The sequence below is a fragment of the Nannospalax galili genome, unplaced genomic scaffold, assembly GCF_000622305.1.
Source record: "Nannospalax galili isolate Female #2095 unplaced genomic scaffold, S.galili_v1.0 scaffold18, whole genome shotgun sequence".
Classification (NCBI taxonomy): domain Eukaryota; kingdom Metazoa; phylum Chordata; class Mammalia; order Rodentia; family Spalacidae; genus Nannospalax; species Nannospalax galili.
Genome location: NW_008346548.1, coordinates 8,850,797 through 8,871,844, shown reverse-complemented (window position 1 = coordinate 8,871,844; position 21,048 = coordinate 8,850,797). Strand labels below are relative to the sequence as shown.

The window sequence follows — 21,048 nt, the reverse complement described above, 5'->3', positions numbered from 1 at the left end:
TTAAGAGTCCACATGTATACCTAAAAGGCTACATAACAAGCAACAATGCCAGATAGGAGATACCTTGAGTTGTTGCCCAGGGTAGCCAAAGGGACTCCCAGAGAGTAACCCAGCATAGAACTGGGAAAGTGAACAGCAGAACCCAATCTTATTTAAAGGAATATTGACAACTGATTGCTGCTAGATGAGAAACAGCTGACCTTCCTAAAACAAAGACCTGTAGATAGGCTGACTAGATTCATCATATGGACAAGTAGTGGGGAATAGCTGGGGGTGCTGACAACACAGCAGACAGTAGCATGGATATCAGAGTAGAAGGGTTCTAGTGGAGGGAGCGATGCTATGGGAGGATGCCATCTGGGAAGTGGGTGTATAGTTGAATAAGATGGTTTGGGATGTTGTGTGATATACACACAAATGAAAAAAATTAAGATTTTTTAAAATGTATTATATTTGAGGAGGAAGCATGGAAATTTATGTCATGTTAATTGGTAGAGGTGATAAACATTACCATTTAAATCTCCCTGGTGACTTTGTAGACATACAAAGGTGCTCAGGATCCAAGTGCAACTGATTATGACTAGTAATAATCATATACATACAGATTAGAGATGCATGTGGCAACATCTCAGTGTTAGTAGCAAAAACAATGAATCTTTCCGCAGGAATAACATATTCTAAAATGAAATGGAGATCTTTTTTAAAGGTTAAAAACTCATTCTATTTTATGTCTTACAGGGCTTATACTGAGTTCAATATTGTATAACTGTATTAATTCAACTGTGAACCTAGAAATTTACAGCCACTTGTCAAAGAGATGTACTCTTGCTCTTGCTCTGGAGAGTGTTACTATGTTAAAGCTGTAATAAAATGCTTCTTCTAATCTTGTAGTTATTAAAAAAGAAAAAAGAGTAGATGAAGTTATCAGAAAAAAGTGATAGGTAGATATGGGAGGAGTTGGAGTGGAATGAGTGGGCATAGATTTGATCAAAACACTTTATATGCTTATATCCCTGTATGAAATTCTCAATAAATTATTTTTAAAAACTCAGCTTAATTAACTCTTTAACCTCTCCACACTGTCTTCCGTTGTGTTCACTGTAGTTTATTCTGAATGACCAGTCCACTGAAGAAGAGAAAGTATGCTGTAAGAAAACCTAACATAAGGGTGCATCATCTTAAAACTGAAAGATCTATTCTAAGGCTAACTGTAGGCAAAGAAAGGTAACATTTAGTTCACATCTGAGTCTTCCCTTCACTATATTAACCATGTACAAATTAATGTTCTGAAGTTTATTGTACCACATTTAAAAATGAAAACACTTGTATATACTTTATTGCTTGAACAGACATTGAGTACCCTCCTGTATACTGTTCTGGGATCTGGAGAAACAACTGAGATCAAAAGAGACAAAACTGCCTGCTTTCTTAGAACTAATAATCTAATGAGGAGACAATAAACAAGATATAGTTATATTAGATGGCAAAATGCTTAGGGGAAGAAAAACAGCAAAAGATGTATGGTACTTACAGAGACACACAATTATATTATCATATTTTTATTTTATTTATATTTATTTTTTCAATAAAATTTTTTTTTAATTAGAAGAAGCGTTTCATTACAACAGCATTAACCTATTCAATAATATTTTTCTCACAACCTTGGCCCAAAACCTTGGCTCACAGCCGGGGCCAGACAGCCTTGGCCCACGGCCTTGTTCTCTTTTCCAGCTTATGGTTCTATTCTTCTATAATCAGAGATTCCTCCCTTAAAGTGCATCAGAGCCCTTGTGCTCTGACTGATGTAATGATTTGCAGTCTGTGTTCCTTTGTTCTCATTCTCTATAAAAACTCATGCTTGAGCTTCAATAAACGAGACTTGATCAGAATCCTGTCTTGTCTCCATTTCTCTTGCCCCTTGCCTCATCCACATCCCCACCCGCCAATCCAGGTACTTCATGGCAGTTCTGCAGGTCGGAACCGAGTCACATTGCGGGGTGGCCTCCTGCAGTGCTTGGTATACAATATGATTCAAGAAATTTGTATTAATCTTATTATGAAGTTTGAATGGAGAGTGTTATCTAACCTTAGTTCAGATAGCCCCAGCCCCTCACCAACAGGGTCTCAAGGACTTCTCAAGCTCCCAAGAAAAGGGAACTGAGCTGATAAGCACTCTTGTCTTTGAAGTTAAGAGAAGCAGACTTTTCTCCACTGTTTTGCCAACACAGCAGGCTTCCCCTTTGATCTCTAAAGAGAACAGGTTTTAAGAGTCCTGCTCTCCCACTTCCCTCCACCCAACTTAAAAAAAATACATTTTCCTGCCTTCTGCAGGAAGCAGAAGGTTCTCCCTCTAAAAGATACCAGCTCACGACCAGGGAAGACATTTTCTCTGCCTGGAAGTGAATCTGTCCCATGTGTTCCTTTGCTAATAAACTCTATTCTGATGGAGTTTTATCTGTGTCCTGGTGCTTTCTCTTGACCAACCCTATTCATCATACAACTACTTTTTACCTATCAGATGGTGCCAAAACCCACTTCTTACTTCAAGGGACCCACTTGGACTTCTCCAATGCCACTAATTTGGCTTTCAGGTACACTCCCACCCTTCTTTTCTCTTTCTCCTCCACTCCCCAGCCCTCTGCTTTGCTTTCACCTCTTTCTGGCTCTCCTCACTGGGGAACACACTCTGCCATGCTTGTTTCTTCTTTTGATCTCCTTTCTCATTGATTTTCATCATTCCCAGACAGCACTGTGGTCTCCGCGATGGTGCTGCTTCATCAGTTCGCTACCACAGTTCCCCTGCCCCCACTCGCCACTAGCACCTTGCCCCCTCCCCGCCTCCTTTGCCATGGGCCTGGAAGACCTGCTATCTTTCATCCTTTTTTCCTGTCTTTGTCCTCTTCCACTGCCTTTCTTCCTCACTTTACTCAGGATGATTTCTGACACTGTTCAATCCAACACATACAAATGCTCTGTATCCTTCTCCTCTCTCTCCCCCTCCCATACTAAAGCTTTCAACTCCCTTCCATGTACCTGCCAGCCCACCGTGTGTCTGACCTCCCATGCAGGCACTAAACCTGCATGACCCCAAAGCTTTTTTTCCCTTACCGCTGTTCACCCCTCCAGGCAGGCACCAACATTGCCAGCTCGCCTGCCCTGGGGATTTTTTTCTTTAACATTCTAATGAAATGATAAGTTTCCAGCTGGACCCATTCTTAAAGTCTCTTATAAATGTGGCTAAGAATACTTTAGGGGACCCTTTCTCCCCGTTTTGACCCAACTAGCCTAAACCAGCTGGTCAACTTTGCTGGAACATTTAAAGAATTTCAGGTGGCTTGCCTCATTGACAAACAAAAAAGTTTTAAAAGTCTTTTTCTCTCCTAAACTTTTCTCAGGAAAAGGGGCTCAAACTTTTGATCTTAGGCCCTCTTGGGCATGAAGCAACTGGTGCTCAGGTGCCTACTTTTCTAACTAGACCTAACCATTTTAAATTTCACTATACATAAAGGTCACAGGCACTGCTCAGGCAAATCATATGCTTTCAGACCAACAACCACTGATTTATATGCCCTGTTCCTTCTTCTGCTCTCATGAGTTTCCTTTCCAGCATAGCTTGTGTCTACAAACTAAGAGTTGCTGACAACTTGGCTTTGCATTCACAGCTACAATGGCTGGTGAGAAACATGTATTCCTTTGATTTGCTTTATTATTTAGGTTACATATGTATGTGTGTGTGTGTGTGTGTGTGTGTGTGTGCATGCATGTGTGTATCTGAGAGTACTTTCTTCTTTAATATGAAGACTAATCTACCAGTACCAGGGGTGCCTAGGATTCTCTTGCAATTTATTTTTGTTTTCGTTTCTTGATGGTGTCATAGAATAAAAACTAAGGTAATAATGCCAGATCTACACAATGGGAGTTTAAATTTTAGCATCGTTTACGGGCTGTTTCTAAAGGGGATTACTTTGAGTTTTAACTTCTTCTATGGTATATTTACTGTTTTTTAAAGAAGATTGTTTTAAGTTTTTACATTGTTTGACATAATTATGGATATTTTAAAAGAAATTAATTTTAGGTTTTGACCTTGTTTGAATGGCATCTTTATCTGTTAATTTTAAAGGAATTATTTTGGTTTTAACATCTTTTATATGGTATTTACTAATTTCTAAAAATGACTATTTTAAATTCCTACTGGTTTACAGAATATATTTGTTAGTTTCTAAAGGGAACTTTTTTTCTAGCCATTTACCTTCAAGGTGCAAAGGGAGCCGACACTTTGTGATGACTAGACCTGTGAAGCACATGGAAATTTGCTGTACTCCAGGGCCCAAACTTTAAAAGAGACAAGCTACTACCAACACATAGTTACAACAATGAAAGGTAAAAAGTAATAGTCTACTTGAATGAGAGGCTTGAGATGCCATTTCTACTGGTCTTAACTCCTCCCCTTTCTACATTATGATTCTAAGCCAGTTTTTCTCTTTAATAGAGTTATTTCCCTCTCTGATAGATGTTCTATGCTTATGTTCCTGCCCCATCATTCCCTTAGTGCTTTCTAGTTATAATGTCAGGGTAATACTAATTATATTGGTAAATTGTCACGTGCTGTCTGAGCTCACTGAAACGCTGACTCTGGAGATTCAATTGGCCCTCCCACTTCAGACTCAAGCCTATTATCTCAAGATGTGTTCTCCAAGACTTTTCCAGGTTCAGGCTGGCCCCCTAACCCTGTGACAAGGAGGAGAACAACAAAACAACCTAAGAGTAAAGACACTATGCAGTTGAGAACTGCTAAGGTATAAATTAATTTCAACAGAGGGTATTACTGACTATAATGAAACTAGCTAATGGAATTATTTTCAGTACTATTTAGATTTTATTTATTCTGAAGCTAATCTGTTAATGTTTCCTTTTGTCTTTCCTGTCTCCTACAAGGTTTTATTAACTTCCTTCAGTTATTTAGCTCTTAAAAAGGAAAAATATGCTACCTCAAATCTATATGGAAAATTAACTCTTTCTTTAGACCACTAATTACCTATACAAAACAATATCTAAGATGGTTGGGTAAAATCCTATTTGTTAAATACCATTTTTTAGTTTACTTTCATGGTGTTTTAATATGTGTTCTCATTTTGTTTGTCTATGTCAAAGGTGTTTTAGGTTAAAAATGATAAACTACATTCTCAACAAAGACTATATAACTAAATATGTATATACAGTCAACATAAATTTATGCTTCTTGAAATTAATTTACTTGGTATCATATTAATTTTTAAGTAAAATCTCACATGAACTAAAAATGTTAACACCAAAATACTTTTTCAGGCCAAAATATTCTCTCTTTAATCTGCAATATGATTCCTGGTACTAAAATATATAAATTAATTTTAAGTACCTCTCTCCCTATCTCTCTCTCTCTCTCTCTCTCTCTCTCTCTCTCTCTCCCCCCACCCTCTCTCTCACCACTGCCCTTCTGGGGCTCTACTAAACCTCTACTAAACCACCACCCTTCTGGAGCTCACTTTCCCTCAGACTCTACTAAAACTCAGGATCAACTTGTTCCACAAACTTCCCTCCCTTCTGGCTCATGGCGTTTTTTCCACTTTTCTCCCATCCCATTCCTTGTACTTTGTCTCCATCTACTGGCTGGTCATGCCACACTGTCATTGCAGGGTTTTCCGCTCTTCTCGCTTGCCTCAAAATCACACCCTGTGTTGGAAAACCCCTTCCTTTCTCTGGATATAGGATGCTATTTCCAGAGGTAGGAACATGCACTACTTCCTGTCCAGGACAGGATTTCGCCTTTCCTCTACCTCATTATCTAATTGTGGGACACCACCTTCTTGGACTTGGAAATAACTTGAAAATAATAACTCGAACCGTGCAACAAAAATAAGGACACTTTCTTTTGGTACCTGGTTCTCCTCGCTCTCATTTTGCATGACCAAACTCCTTTTCCTCCTACTCACTCCCTGTCTCTCTCTTCCTCGTCTGTTGCACTTTCCTGCCTGGACTCGTGATCCTGCCTCCACTCCCTATGGAGAGAGGATTTTCCCATCTGCTCGGTTCTGTCTCTACCTCCTACCTGCTTGCTCGGTTCTTTGTCTATCTCCTCTTCGCTCTGTGCATAATCTGTCGCTATGGGAACCTACTCAAATTCTCAGGGTCTCACACCTCTTGTTTGTCTTCTTAAATCCTTCAAACAACTAGGACTTTCAGATACAATTAGGCCAAAATGGCTGAAGTTCCTGTGCACTCCTGCCTGGCCTCAGTACAAGTTAGATAATAACTCTGTTTGGCCAGACACTGGGATCTTAAACTTCAATATTTTGAGAGATGTAGAAAATTTCTGTCATTGTAAAGGCAAACGGTCTGAATTACCATACATCCAAGCTTCCTTTGATTTCTGTGCTAATCCCTCCCTCTGGGTCCCATGTTCTTCCCATCAGGTTGTTCTGACTAAGACAGTTTCACAGGATCCCAACCCACCAGGAGCCTCTGCCCGCCCTGTTCCTCCCTACCCCTCCACCTCAGCTTTTGATCCTACCATAGCCAATGAACTGCCTCTGATTAGGACCCATCCCCAACCTCCTCCTGCTCCCCAGCCTGAGGCACAGCCAAGTCCTCCACATGCTCTCCCCTTGCTATATGTTCCCTTGCCTCCAATTCCAGGGCCCAACCCAGCTCTCCTCCTTTCTCCAACTTGATCTCCCTCTCCACACCACGATCTTCCCCATCTCCAGTGCTGCCCTAAGTCCATCACCTGCTCTCCTTCCACTAACTAACTCTCCTCCACTTGAGGAAATCCAAAACCTTAAACACCTCTGCAAAATATTCCCTAGTCTCCCTTATTCTGGCTTCTAGCTCAAATAACCCATTTATTCCTCCTGTATCTAACTTCTACTTTGATTCCAGACCCTACCTCTGATACCCCTGCCCCTGTGTCCCCTCATGGACAGGACACCCCTCCCATCTCTCCCACTAGAACAGTTATAAAGTTTAAAGAGGGTTATAGCACAGTTTTCCTTAATTGATTATGCTGGAGGTTGTAAACATCAACTTGATAATGTTTAACTATGTACCAATTGCTTTTTTCCACCTAAAGCAAGGTTTTGGTAGACCACTCTCTAAACTACATAAGGTAAAAGATTTACCTAGAAACTTATAAAACACAATATGTACATGGGTAATATTAACTTATTACATTATCTTATGTATATAATTTAGATTCCATGTTCTTTTAATAAGATGATGCTACACACTACTTTCTTCTGAGTCAAACAACTACCATCTTTATGACTTCAGGTGTGTCCACTAACAAAAAAATCATCACAATTGGACTTGTTGACTTAAGTATCTAATTAATGGAGGAGGGGTAAACAGGGTCATTGGATCCTCACCTGAGTATCCAGGTGCTTTTCCCAGCCAACTGTATGTAATTTGGCCCTAATCACACGGTCTCCTGGGTTTGGGGAGGACTTAGTATATTTATCTGGAAAAGGCTAGGAAAAGGAGGCTTGATGCATGCTGGGTTAAGACTTTCCAATGTAAATACTCTCAGGTCACTCATATACCTCAACAACCCCTCAGTCTTCTCTGTAAGTAAGCTCAGTAAATTCATTGGTTCTCCAGAAAAACTTTAATGTAATAAAACACTGGTTTGATACTACAATCTGAAAAGGAGAATAACATTGCTTAGTATCCCCAGGAAAAGAATTCTCACAATAAATAAAAAATTTGTTTGTTAATGTTATTGTGTCTCATGGTTATTAAAAAAAGAAAATGGAAAATTGGAGGATGTTGGAAGGATATGAGAATGGAGACATTTTTTAAAGAAGGATTTATGTATGAAAATTATGATGGCTGGATATTTCCAGAATTGACAGAGAAATGAGAGAGCTGGACAGGCAATGAAGGTTTGTGTAGGGTTGTTACAACATAACAAGGATGAGACAAGGGTAATGGGTAGACAGTCTTGAAATTTCTAGGGTTGCAACTTAGTCAACTAGTCTAAGGATGTCTATCTAGTCAAGGTTTATTTAAGGATGTTGCCCAAGCTCTATCTACATAGCACATGGTAATGAATGTACCAGGCTGGTGTAACTAACCTTGTTGGATGTTTAATAGCCAGACTTTGAGGCCTATATTAATCTGGTCAGAGGGACTTAAAGGGACAAAATTTTTGTTCCTTGCCCTCCAAGGTCAAACAAGTTCCAGGGGCTATGGATTCACTCTTGAAATGTCCTGTAACTTTGGTGAGTCACCTGTCCTCTTGTTCAGGGAGGCCATGGAGACCCCAGAAGATGGACTTAAACCAGTGTGCGGTCTGCAAAGTGGAGAGTCAACACAGAGGAAACATTTCCTCCATGCTTCCAAGTGAAGCCCTGGTTAAGCAGGACCTTTTGACTTATCTTCACATAGAGGGAACTGGTAAAGAAAAGCCTGAGGAGCCAGGAGCTCCCCCCAAGTCCATGTGACCCCTGAGGACCAAATCCTCATACAACCTTAAGAGAAAAAATAGTTTATTTGGGCCAACAGTATGGTCTTAAACACCTAAAAGGAAAGTATAACCCAAAATTAAAGTCATCAGTATATTTTAAGAGTTCAAGGGATTACACAACCCAGACATTAGACGTAAATTCTTATGTTATTTAGACAATTATCTCTCATTGATGATTTTGTTCCTAATAAGACGTTACTCAGATATAAGACTTCAGGGTCTACAATATTGTGGTGCCCACCTATAGCTAAGGGAGGCAACCCACTATTATTCCAGACAAAAAAATTAAATGATGGCTAAATTTGTTTTCTCTCCGTATCTAGAAGCCTTTGAGGGGTAACTGACACTGATTCTAGCCACTCCAACAGTTATCAAAATGCCTTAAAACAAATCCTGAGTCCATCACTCTCTAGTTCAGCCCTGGCAAAAGAAAAAAAAATGAAAAAGAGTTATTACCTTGGGGCTAACCATTGCTCCTTGCCTCTTCAGATATTTTCAGGACCAAAATCCAGAAACTAACTCTTGCTCTCCTACTAATTTTAGTCAGTTGTTACTTTCCTTCCCTCTACATGTATACAAGCACCTGTCAACCATAGAGGACCCTATTGAGATGCATGAAGAGGGAACCCCCACTGTCTGATTGACCCGCTCATCCAGCTCCCCTCAAGCCCACCTGGTCCAACAGGAAGTAACAAGACAACAACAAAGGTGCCCCCTAACCTATAACACAAAAGACTGGACCATTAAGTTTCAGATAGCCCTGCCCCCTCACCAACAGGGTCTCAAGGACCTCAAGCGCCTGAGAAAAGGGAGTGGAACTGATAAGCACCCTGGTCTTTGAAGTTAAGCAGAATTTTCTCCACTGTTTGGCCAACACAGCAGGCTTCCCCTTTGATCTCTAAAGAGAACAGGTTTTAACAGTCCTATTCTCCCACTTCCCCTTACCCAGCTTAAAAAAAAATACATCTTCCCACCTTCTGCACGAAGAAACCTCCCCCTTTAAAAGACCCCCAGCTCAGGAATGGGGTAGACATTTTCCCTACTGGGAAGGGAATATGTCCCATGTGTTCCTTTGCTAGTAAACTCTATTCCGATGGAGTTTTATCTGTGTCCTGGTGCTTTCTCCTGATCCATCCTATTTGTCATATGGCTACTTTTTACCTACCAGAGAGATTCTTTAGGAGTAGGCTGGGTTTGTCACCCCTCCGTTTCCTTAGGGGCTGTAGTCTCTTGTAGGATAGTCACCTCCCAGAGCCTCTGCCCTTAAATCAGTTTGTTTTATCCTAGATGAAGCACCCCTTCCCAGGCACCTTCTACTCTTCAACATTGTCTCTCAAACTCATGTCCTTCCCTTTTTTTTTTTTGAGACCTGGATAGCCACAATTGTCTTGGAACTCGCTATGTAGACCAGGCTACCTTTGAACTCACAGAGATCCGCCTGCCTCTGCCTCCTGAGTGCTGGGATTAAAGGCCTGGACCACCAGGCCTCTTTCAACTTGCTGTTTGCCTTTAGGTAAACCACTTCTCTAGTTCTCATTTTTTCATCACCAAGTTAAAAGGTCACACTAAATAACCAACTTTCTGGCTCTCTTCCTGGTTGGTTCTCACAAGTCACACCCACAATGCTTTAAAAAAAAAAAAAAAATCCTAAAATAGCGGGTGGCGCCCTTAGCCCAAAGACCCCTCAGGAACCCAAGCCTCAAGGTAGGTCAGCAACAGTAGGCCTCTGGGAGGAATTGGGGAAAGCGGAACTTCCAACTCACACAGCAAACATCTGATCTTTCCGGAACACCCATCCTATCAGCAGGTCCACGCTCGGATCCTCTTCCGGGTCATATATCAACATGCTCCCGCCTTTCTTCTCCGTCTTAGAGCTCATTGGCTATCTCTTTGAGGAAGCGGAGGATTTTCGCGTATTGATTGGCTGCTTTCATTGTTGATTGGGTTAGTCACAAACAAGGCATGCCTGGTCTCCCTGGTAACGCCCAGCGGGCTGCTCCGATTGGCCGAAGTCCCAATCCCATTTTCCGTCCCAGCTGCGAGTGGTTGAGTAGCCGGGACACGGCGGCGGTAGCTCGGCTCTTGGGATTCCCGAGCTGACGTGGCTGCTGTTGGGCGGGGGGCAGCCGGAGCCGCCCGCAGCGGCCGGGAGCAGGTGAGTGGGTCGGTCTGCTCCGCGGTGCGCGCTCGAACGGCCCCGGCACAGGCCGCCGCCTGCGCTGCTTCCCCGCCCCTGGAGCCCCGCCGCGGCGGTCACCTGGCCGTCCCAGGTGGTCTCGCTCCTGCCGCCCCGCCCTGCCCCGCCGCGCGCGGCCTGGAGCGCAGGTCTCGGTCTGCCGGACCGGGACCTCTCTTCCCGGGGAGCGGTGGGGGCCGGCGCGCTCGTCAGTCCTGCCAACACGGCCTGTCCGGAGAGGCCTGTGGGAACCGGCCTCGGTGTGGCGGTTGAGGACGCAGGAGAGAACCTGCAGGGCCTTGCGCGCAGGCCCAGAACAAACTTAAGTGTCCGTGGGGGGTGGCGGGACCCAATAAATCCAGTAGTTCGCACTGTCACTGCAGCCGGAGGCCACGCGTGATCCTGCTAATTCTAGTGGGTTGGGAAGATGAGGGAGGATGAGCCCCATGATCCTGTTCAGGAGTCAGGTGTTTAGAGTAAGGGAACCCCGAGGGAGTTACAAGGGAAACAAACAAACTTGGTTTGGTTGGATGAGTGTTAAGGGGAAGGCGAGTCCCATGGCGATTAGAGTATTTTTGTCTGGTTTATTTAAAGCGCTCCAGTTGTTCTGTGGGGAGAGGACACTTTTGAGAGCGAAACACATACTTAAAATCATGTATAAGTTTACTGACTTTTGGACATGGAAGCTCTCCAAGGCGTGTAAAGGACGACTTTACAGATTTGAGCAAGGTGGCAGTAGAATTTATAACAAAGCTTGGAAGCCTTTTAAAGCAGGAATTATTAAGGTTTGGATCAATAAGGTAATGGGTCAAATTCAGGGACTGTTATATTCGAAAACAGAGAGGATTTGAATAGGCACAGGAAAAAGTTAAAGAGGACTCAACATTTTTGGAGGCTAAAGGTGTAACCGACTGGTAGAGTGCTTGCTTCTATGCAGGAGGCCCGGCTTGCAGTTGTGTTGACTCACAACTCTTATTTCCTTGATCCTGGAATAACTGTTTAGTGCTTCCTTCTTCATCGCAGTACATTTGTTTAACTACCTTAGTCGTGCATTAGTAGCGTCCAAACTTTAAAAAACTGCATATACTGTAGGTAAAACACTTTGAACATACAGGTCCCTGGTACTTTATTTTGCATAGTGGAGGAGTACCTCTGTAACTAGATCACATAGTATAAAATAGGCAAAAGTACAAACTTAAGAGAATTAAATAAAAAGTAAAATTTCTGGCTTCAAGGTAGGACACCCTCAAACAATTTGAAATCCATGCAAAAGTGCTTCCTCGTTCTTTGGAGATGGTTCGAATTTTGGAGGATCCCCCTGCCTTTTGGGGGAGGATACATTTGTAGTGCAGCCCTTCTTAAAAATAGTCGTCTTTAGAAAATCTTTTAAACTTCCTGTTTGACTTTTTTTTTTTTGGTCTTTTTGAAAAAGTACGGTCTCCTTGTAGCCCCAGCTGTCCCAGAACTCATTATGTAGACCAGGCTGGCCTTGAACTCACAGAGATCCGCCTGCCTCTGCCTCCCGAGTTCTGGGACTACAGGCATGCGCCACCACACCTGGCTTCTGTTTGGCTTTTAAAGTCCACCACTCCCCTGGTCCCTCCCCAACCCATTGGATTAACGGGATAGTGATACTACCCTTGTTTATAAAATAGATCATTAACTTCTGTAGGTTACCTATTAGGAATAAACTATTTTGTGAGACGTGTCGCCACTGATCATTACACACCAGTCTGTTGTTAATAACCTTTATGCAAAAGGAGACTGGACTGTGTAATACTCCCTTCCCTCTCTCAGGACTGGGACTCAAACCTAGAACTGTGTACATGCCAAACAAGCACTCAACTACAAAGCTTCAAACCCAGCCCTATAATACTCTTCAAGGCATTTTGAAGACTGTATATGTGCTTTTGATAATGGAAATACAATACTAAGGCCGTAAACCAAAGTTCATTCCTACCTACCTATCTTCTTCATTCTCCACTTCCAGAAGAAAGCACTGTAAATCTTCCTTGAGAAGCATTCTGATCATAGTGAAGCACATACATAATCCCTTCGTGTGAGTCATAGTACACATACAATTCTAATATTTTTTGTTTTGGCTGCTTAATACTATATACAGATTAAGCATCCCTGATCTTTAAATCTGAAACCTGAAATGCTCCAAAATATCAAACTTTGTGATTATATACTACAAGTAGAAAATTGTACACCATGAAACTTTGCTTCATGCACAAATTAAAATATGTGAAATTATCTTCAGTCTATGCATATATGGCATAGATGGAATATAAATGATTGTATGTGTGTGTGTGTGTGTTTAAACTTGAGTCCTATCTTCAGAGTGGCTATCGCCCCTCCTCTGTCTCAAAAAAAGAAAAAAACAAAACAGTAACAACAACAAAACCCAAAACTTAAACCAGGTATTTTAATTTTTTTTTGATACAGGATGCTCAACCCATATTAATAATTTTTAGGAAACATGAGTATAAAACACTTTCCCACTCTTTCAAATGGCTATACAACATTCCTTTGTAGAAATATAAAATATGTAGTTAGCAATCTTCTCTTGATGGGTATTAAAATTGTTTTCTGTCATAAGCAATCAAATACTGCAGTAGCGAACACCTTTGTATCTTTTTGTCCTTATGTATGTGAGCCTGTGTGTGGATAAATAATATGGAATTATTTGTGGGCATATTACTATGGATCATGTAGGTTTATGTACTGCTCAGAGAAAAGGGTTACCTATATCACTGTTACATGGTACCTTCCCATTGCTCATCTCTGTTTTGAGCCTGGATGAAGAGTATTGGGTGAGGAAGTTGCTCAGAAAATGGGATGTCTTTGTATATCTCCACCAGCCAAGAAGTTCTGAAGAACTGTGTTACTCAGCAAATTATTTAAATTCCCTGGGCCTTAGTTTATTCACCTTAAAAATGGGGGTACTGATAGTACCCATTTGTTAGGGTTTGGGGAATAAAATGAATTAAGTAATGAGGATAAGTTATAGGTAAAGAACCAGGAGCAGTGAGTGCTTCATAGGAAGTGCTGTGTATATGTGTGATAGTTAGCATTTATTTCTAATTGATTTCATGAAAATAACTCTGCAATATGAAAAGTAGCTTTTACTTTTCTAATTGTAAAGTTATATCCTAATATAGAAAATGCTTGTACCAGCTACACTAACACTACTGTTCTATTAACTCTTCAATCTGGTTGAAAATCACTGAGATGCAATCAAATATGCATGAACTTAGGTGTGACATAGCCTTGCTCTGTGGGAATGTCATTTAAGTTCCAAAGCAAGTGGTACATGTGCGTGTACAGACAGGCACACACTTCTAGCCTTTGATTATTTTGCTTTTTGTCTTGCATATTGTCTTAGGGACTTGCCATTTGTTTATTTTATAGCTCCTAGTGAAACCATATACATCAGATAAGTGCTTTTAAGGTAATAATTGTTGATAAATGCAAAGCTTTGAGAAAATAATCTTTCTATTTAACTCTTAGTGCCATTTCATACAAGTATTAAGGTCCTGTGGCAGGAAAGGTGTGGCTAGCTTGGATGTCCAGGCTGTGTTTTATTTGCCTGTTTTATAGAAGCTTGCCCTTGACATGGAGCTCTGTGTTTGTTTGTTTTTAATCCTTGTTCTTTGTGATTCTGGTGCTTTATAAAATTATAGCAATCATGTTTTCCTTGTGTGAATTTATTACCATAAACACTTTCCTGTTTACTGATTTTTGTATGTATATTTGCCATTTCTGTAGTGAGCCTTATAGAGAGGATAAGCATTGTTCTTCCTTTAGCTTTCATGCCCTTAGGTTCCCAGCCTTTGAGCTGTATGAAAGATGCCTTCCCCATTGCATTCTTCAGTTTTAACAATTATAAAACTTAGTGTTGGATCATGGAATCACATTAGTTGTTTTTAGATTGGTCCTTGTTCTTCACTTGAAGGTGAGGAAACCGATTTAGCCAGTGTGATGAATTGCTTCTTGTTGAGCCAGGACAGAATGCTCAGTTTCTTGGCTCCAGTTTGGTCCTTTTTCTATCATGTTGTCTCCTTCCCATCAGCCTGTAAGATGTTTTTTCAGTCGAGACTTCTTTTACCTTGCCCAAAATGTGATATATCTAGCACTAGCCTAGAGCTTTAGCTTGTTTAAATACTGGTCTTCCCTTCACATGTATAAGATATGAAGTGGCTGTGTGAGAAAAATAATCTTTTTAAAGAGCTTTTAACTTTTCTTTTTTGTTGCTGAGGGACCTTGAAATGTATTCATTTCTTTGAATGTCAGTTTTCTTAATCTGTAAAATGGAGATGATAATCCTTAGTTTGCAGACTTTATTAAGGTTAAACTATTGAATACACTTGCATTGCAAAGAATTCGGTATTTCTCAATAATTGTTGCCATTAGTATTATCATCTTATCCTTCATGTCTAATGATTTTTCAGGAGGATACTAATAGAGATATACCCTCCTAAGGAAGATGACCAGAATAGCACATGTGGTAGTGATATCAGGCAGAGAGAAAGGAAATCATAGTTTGCAAAAGCTATTCAGGATTTTAATTTTATATAACACCGTATTTCCAGGGCTGGAGAGATTGCTCAGTGGTTAAGAACACTGACTGTTCTTGCAGAAGACCTGGGTTCGAATCCCAGCACCTACATGGCAGCTAACAACTGTCCATAACTCCAGTTCCAGGGGATCTGCCAGCATCTTCTGTCCTCCGCAGGCATTGCACGACACTGGTGCACTTACGTATATGCAGGCATAACATTCATACACATAAAATAAAAATAAAAAACTATATTTCCACATAAAAGGAATTTTGTGGTTGGCTTTTTTTTTTTTTTTTTTTTTTTGAGTCTTTTTGAGACAGGGTTTCCCTGAAGCCCCAGCTGTCCTGGAACTCACTATGTAGACCAGGCTGGCCTTGGAATTCACAGAGATCTGCCTGCCTCTGCCTCCCAAGTGCTGGGATTAAAGGTGTGCGCCACCACGCCTGGTGTGGTTGGCTTTTTAAAATATTTTTTTTATTTTATATATGTGAATGTATTGCATGCACCCTTGTCATGTAATGCCCATGGAGGTCAGAAGAGGGCATCAGATTCCCCTGGAGCTGGAGTTAAAGGTTGTTGGCTGTTATGTGGGTGCTGAGAACCAAACCTAGGTCCTCTGCAAGAGCAGCCAGTGCTCTTAACCTCTGAGACATTTCTCCAACCCATGTTGTTTTTTAAAGACCTGGCTGGCTTGGAACTCAGTATGTAAACCAGGCTGGACTTGAAGAAATCCGTTTGCCTTTGCCCCCCAAGTGCTAGAACTGAAAGTATGAGCCACCACACCCAACCTAAAAGGAAAATTTTAAAGATTTTTATAAGAGAAATTGCACAAAATAAGATCACAAATTTTTAATGATAATATATAGGGTGTTTAAGGCATAGTGCTTTGAGTGGGTGAATGTAAATACACCTGCACCCTAACACATGAAACATTTTTACATTTCTTTGAAGAAGTAATGGCTTAAAAACAATTGAGAAATCCTGTGTGTGAAATTTCAGTACTTTTCTCATTAATCCTAAAAGTAGTACCATCACAGTGGTACGTAGAGAAGAAAGTGCAGGTGCGACAGCATGGCACATTATGGGTGAAATTGGAGAGTGGGTGGGGAATCTGAGCTGAAAGTGATGGAAAGTGGCCAGTTAAGTTTATATAGGTCAGGGTGTGTGACAAAGTCTGTAGTTAAGTCTAGAAACTCCCTTCTGAATATGTTAATTACTTTGAGGTGATTATCACCTACTGTATTCCTGAATTACAACATCATATTATACCTTATTAATTAGAAATATATACCAACAAAAATAAAACAAAACTTCTTCATGGATTCATGGATGTCTCTAAACATTTGGTTAACAACTTCTGTTAATTTTTCTAGAGAAAAATGGTAAAATAAGGCACATATTTAAAAAAACACATCAGAATATATAGTTTCATGAGCTGCTATAACAAATTTACTTTGCTGGTCCTTCCAGAAACCCTTCCATGTGCCCATCTGACTTATAACCCTCTCTTCCTTCCCAAACTACTTCCATAGTTTACTTATAGTTTTATTATCCAAATGGGAATCTTGCCATTTTAGAACTTGATACGTCTTTTAATTCTTTCCCTTACAGTTTTCTGTGGGAAACTTAGGCCCTTTGGCCTGTGGAGTTTGCCGCAGTCTAGGAACAACACATTGACTGGGCAGTTCATCGTGTTCTTCTGTTCTCTGCATTTTCTTCAGATGGCAGCAGGATGGGAGGCTTCATCTAACTGAGCTTCTGTCCTTTGGCAAGAATGTAGATGTGGTATATTCCTTCAAAGGAGGTTCATAAGGTCTGGGCTTTGCTTTTCATTATCAGCTGTTGATTGATGATCAGTATCTAGACCCATGACTTCATTAGGGTTTACAAAATGTTAGAATGAGTGTTTTATTAGTCTGAATAATTTGTGTGGGGTGTGTGTGTGTGTGTGTGTGTGTGTGTGTGTGTGAGTGACATGCATGTGGAATCTAGAGGTCCACCTTGGGTGTTCCTCAGGAGCTGTTCACACTTTTCTTAAAAAAAAATTTGATTTTTATTTTACGTGTCTGAGTGTTTTGCCTGCACGACTGTAAGTGCACCACACATGTGTAATGCCTGTGAAGGGGAGAAAAGGGTATTGGATCTTCTGGAACTGGAGTTACAGAGAGCTGTTAACCCCAAAATGGGTGTTGGGAACTGAACCTGGGTCTTTTGGAGGAGCAGTAAGTGCTCTTAAGCACTGAGCTAATAATTTCTCCAGCCCCTACACTTTTGTTTTTATTTTTATTTTTTTAGACATGGTCTCCTGTAGCTACAGCTGGCTTGAACTTACTCTGTAGACCAGGCTGGATCTCACAGAGATCCATTTGCTTCTACCTCCTCAAGTGCTAGGATTAAAGGTGTGTGCTACCAAGCCCAGCTCCCACACTTTTTTTGAGATGGGTTCTCTCACTGTGACCTAGGGTTCACCAATTTGGTTAGGTGGCTGGCCACCGAGTCCCAGTATCCTCATGTTTTTGGCCTCCCCTGTATTGGGATTACAAGTCTGCCTCACCACAGCTGGCTTTTACTTGGCTTTTTATGTGGGTTCCGAGGCTAGAATTCAGGGCTTTATAGTAGCACAGAAAGCCCTTTACTGTCTGAGCTATCTCCCCAGACCCTGGAATAATTTTATAAGGAGGTACATCCCCTCATCAACTCTGTACTTCCTGAATGGTAAAGTTCAAGTAGGAAAGGCAATATATATATATATATATATATATATGTCCTTGTATTTACCCAGTTTTCACAGTGGTTGGTTCAGATGGTAACTAGCTACTTGATTATTATGAGCGTATATATTTAAACTATTTATAGGCTTCAATATGGTACAATTTTTATTCTTACATAAACTCGGATTATCTTTTTTGCCAGTGGGAACTTGGGTCCTTTTGACATGATCAGAGTAGCCTTTGATGACTTCCTTGCTAGCTTGCAGGACAAGATGCTTCAGTTGCACTTCTGTGTCTTTACTTTAGAATGGTTACCAGTTGTTTCTCTTTTTCCCTTTGAAAAAAATCTTTTAATCTTTTTTTAGAAGCTCTCATTACATTTTTTGGTAACTGGAAATATTTCAAGACCCCAGTGTAGGCACTAGAAATAGCGATAACTTCTCACTTTGTCACTGTTAGTAAATTTTTTAATTTTTTTGGTCTTTTTGGTCTTTTTTGTTTTTTGTTTTTTTTTTTTTGGTCTTTTTGAGGCAGGGTCTTCCTGTAGCCCCAGCTGTCCTGGAACTCACTATGTAGACCAGGCTGGCTTTGAACTCATAGAGATCTGCCTGCCTCTGCCTCCGAGTGCTGGGATTAAAGGCATAGTAAATGTTTTTTAGTGGACAGAGTTAGGAGAAGATAGAGATCAAAACCTTGCAAGATCATAGTGATATTTATTCAAATTCAAGGGGAGTTTGGTTTTAGGGGTTCTAAATTTCTTCAGCCCCACATCTGTGTCTTTTTTATACTGAAAATTTGATAGAATTAGTCTATCTCTAATTACTTACTTTAATGTAGGAATGAATCTAGGATGATGCTGATAATTTTTTTATTAAAAAACAATTTTTATTTCTTTATTTTTATGTATATGAGTATTGCCTGTATGCATGTAAGTGTACTCATGTTGTGCAAAGCCCACAAAGGCCAGAAGAAGATGTCGAATTCCCTGGATGGATGGTTGTTAGCTGCCATGCGGATGCTGGGAATTGAACCCAGGTCTTCTGCAAGAATAGCCAGTGCTCTAAATGGCTGAGCCATCTCTCCAGGTCCTAAAAACAGTTTTTAAAGTTCATGTATTTTATTTGCATTCTTTCTGTCATAGTTGTCCTATGTATTGTCAGTACATAATTATTACATTCTCTTGCTCCCAGACATAGGCCTAGTTTCACAAACTGCATATTTAACTGTATATTTGTTCACCAGTCTTTAAAATGATATCTTTATGTATCACAGATATCTCAAAGTTTCTTCCATTCAGTCTTCAAGAAATGCTGCAGAGAAAATGTTTCATCAGCCTTCTTGCCTGTTCATAGCATTTTCTATGCATTCTTGATATCTGATGTTCATTTTTGCTGGAAATAAAATATTTGGCTCCCTTTCTCTTGAATATTTTAAATGTAACCCTTTTCTGGCCAAATACTGCTGTTGAAAAGTTTCATGATAATTTTATTTTCCTTATCTTACTAGTCATATGATCTTTTTGTCCTAAATCCTGTTTGGGTAAGTCTAGTAATTTTACTAAACTATATGATTGACAATTTTGGATTGATATTGTCAGTGATATTTGGGCTTTTTCAATACATAGTGTCAAATCTTTTTTCTTTTTTTCTTTTTTCTTTTTGACTTTTTTGATACAGGGTCTCCCTGTAACTCCAGCTGGGGCCTGGAACTTGCTATGTAGACCAGGCTGGCCTTGATCTCACAGAGATCTGCCAACCTCTGCCTCCCGAGTACTGGGATTAAAGGCATGTTCTACCATGCCTGGCTCTCAAGTCTTTTTTAATTTCAGAGAAATATTATTAGATTATGTTTATGCAGTTCCTTTGCTTTGGCTTTCTGGATGGAATCCTATTCAAATTACTTATCTTCAGTTTATTTTCTCTTCAGTCCTACTTAACTATTTCTTTGAAGAAAAGTAAAATTGTTAGGAATAATTATGGATTACTAAAGAAAATTTGCAAAGATAAAATGTAATTCTTAGCTCTAGTTGTAACCTTCAGCCAGTGTTCTCTGTTAGCATGCTACATTAGCAATATGGGCATGGTGACATAGGCCTGTAATCTCATCATTTGGGAGGCTAAAAAAGAAATATTGTGAGTTTGAGGCCTGCCTGGCCTGTATATCAGACCCTAGCTCAAAAAACAAAATAAGATCTAGAAAAACACACTGTGTGTGTGGGGGGGGGTTGGTACTACTTATAGCATACACACACATACCCTTCCATATGTATACCATGCCATATCAAACCGTACTGTACATATATGATTTGGTTCTTTTTGTACCACTGGGATTGTGAAACAAATCCTCTGCAGATGAGGAGGAGTACCCCATCTGTTACTGGAGTAGGAAGCCTCTTTGTTTCAGCTGCTCTTCTCTGGTTGACATGGCACATTCATTAGTGAATGAATGCCAACTGGCTCTTGTTCTCTTGATGTATTACATTCCTATGGCCACCTTCTGTTTCCTCCCACATGGACACTAGTGTAGCCATTGGTGAGTTTGATTATTTTCCACATTTTTGGGGGGTTTATAGGGAACTTGGTTGAGTAGTTACTGTTTTTGTAAAGGTTGTCCATGGGTTTTTGGTGCTAATCTCCTTGCTTTATTTGTTCTTATCTGGGAGTTTGCGGGGACACAAAATCCATGTTCCCCTGGCAGTAAACATCTTTGAATCCTGTTAGTCAACTCTTTTTTTTTTAATTAGAAGAAGCATTTCATTACAACAGCATTAACCTGTTCAATAACATTTTTCTGAGCTAGGGTACATCTCTTTCAAAATTTATGCTTTATTTGTTCTTATCTGGGAGTTTGCGGGGACACAAAATCCATGTTCCCCTGGCAGTAAACATCTTTGAATCCTGTTAGTCAACTCTTTTTTTTTTAATTAGAAGAAGCATTTCATTACAACAGCATTAACCTGTTCAATAACATTTTTCTGAGCTAGGGTACATCTCTTTCAAAATTGGCTGTATATTTTTAGGTTTACAGATGAATTATTACGCTTGTATAGTCTTTTACTCATTATAAACTCTGTAAGACATAAAATTAAATGAGGTT

The 21,048-nt window shown here is 40.3% G+C and overlaps 1 protein-coding gene across 6 annotated transcripts in view; it reads left to right on the top strand.

The window, feature by feature from the left end:
- The first annotated feature begins 10,505 nt into the window (after positions 1-10,505).
- Positions 10,506-21,048, top strand: part of Golgb1 (golgin B1) — a 102,026-nt gene continuing 91,483 nt past the window's right edge. For 3 of the 6 annotated variants that reach the window (XM_029568208.1, XM_008842920.2, XM_008842919.2), the window contains exon 1: positions 10,506-10,655. The gene's annotated coding sequence lies outside the window, so the exon portion shown is untranslated. Of the gene's footprint in view, positions 10,656-16,962; positions 17,055-21,048 lie in introns of all 6 variants that reach the window. The other 3 variants (XM_008842922.3, XM_008842921.3, XM_029568207.1) reach the window with 2 other exon arrangements.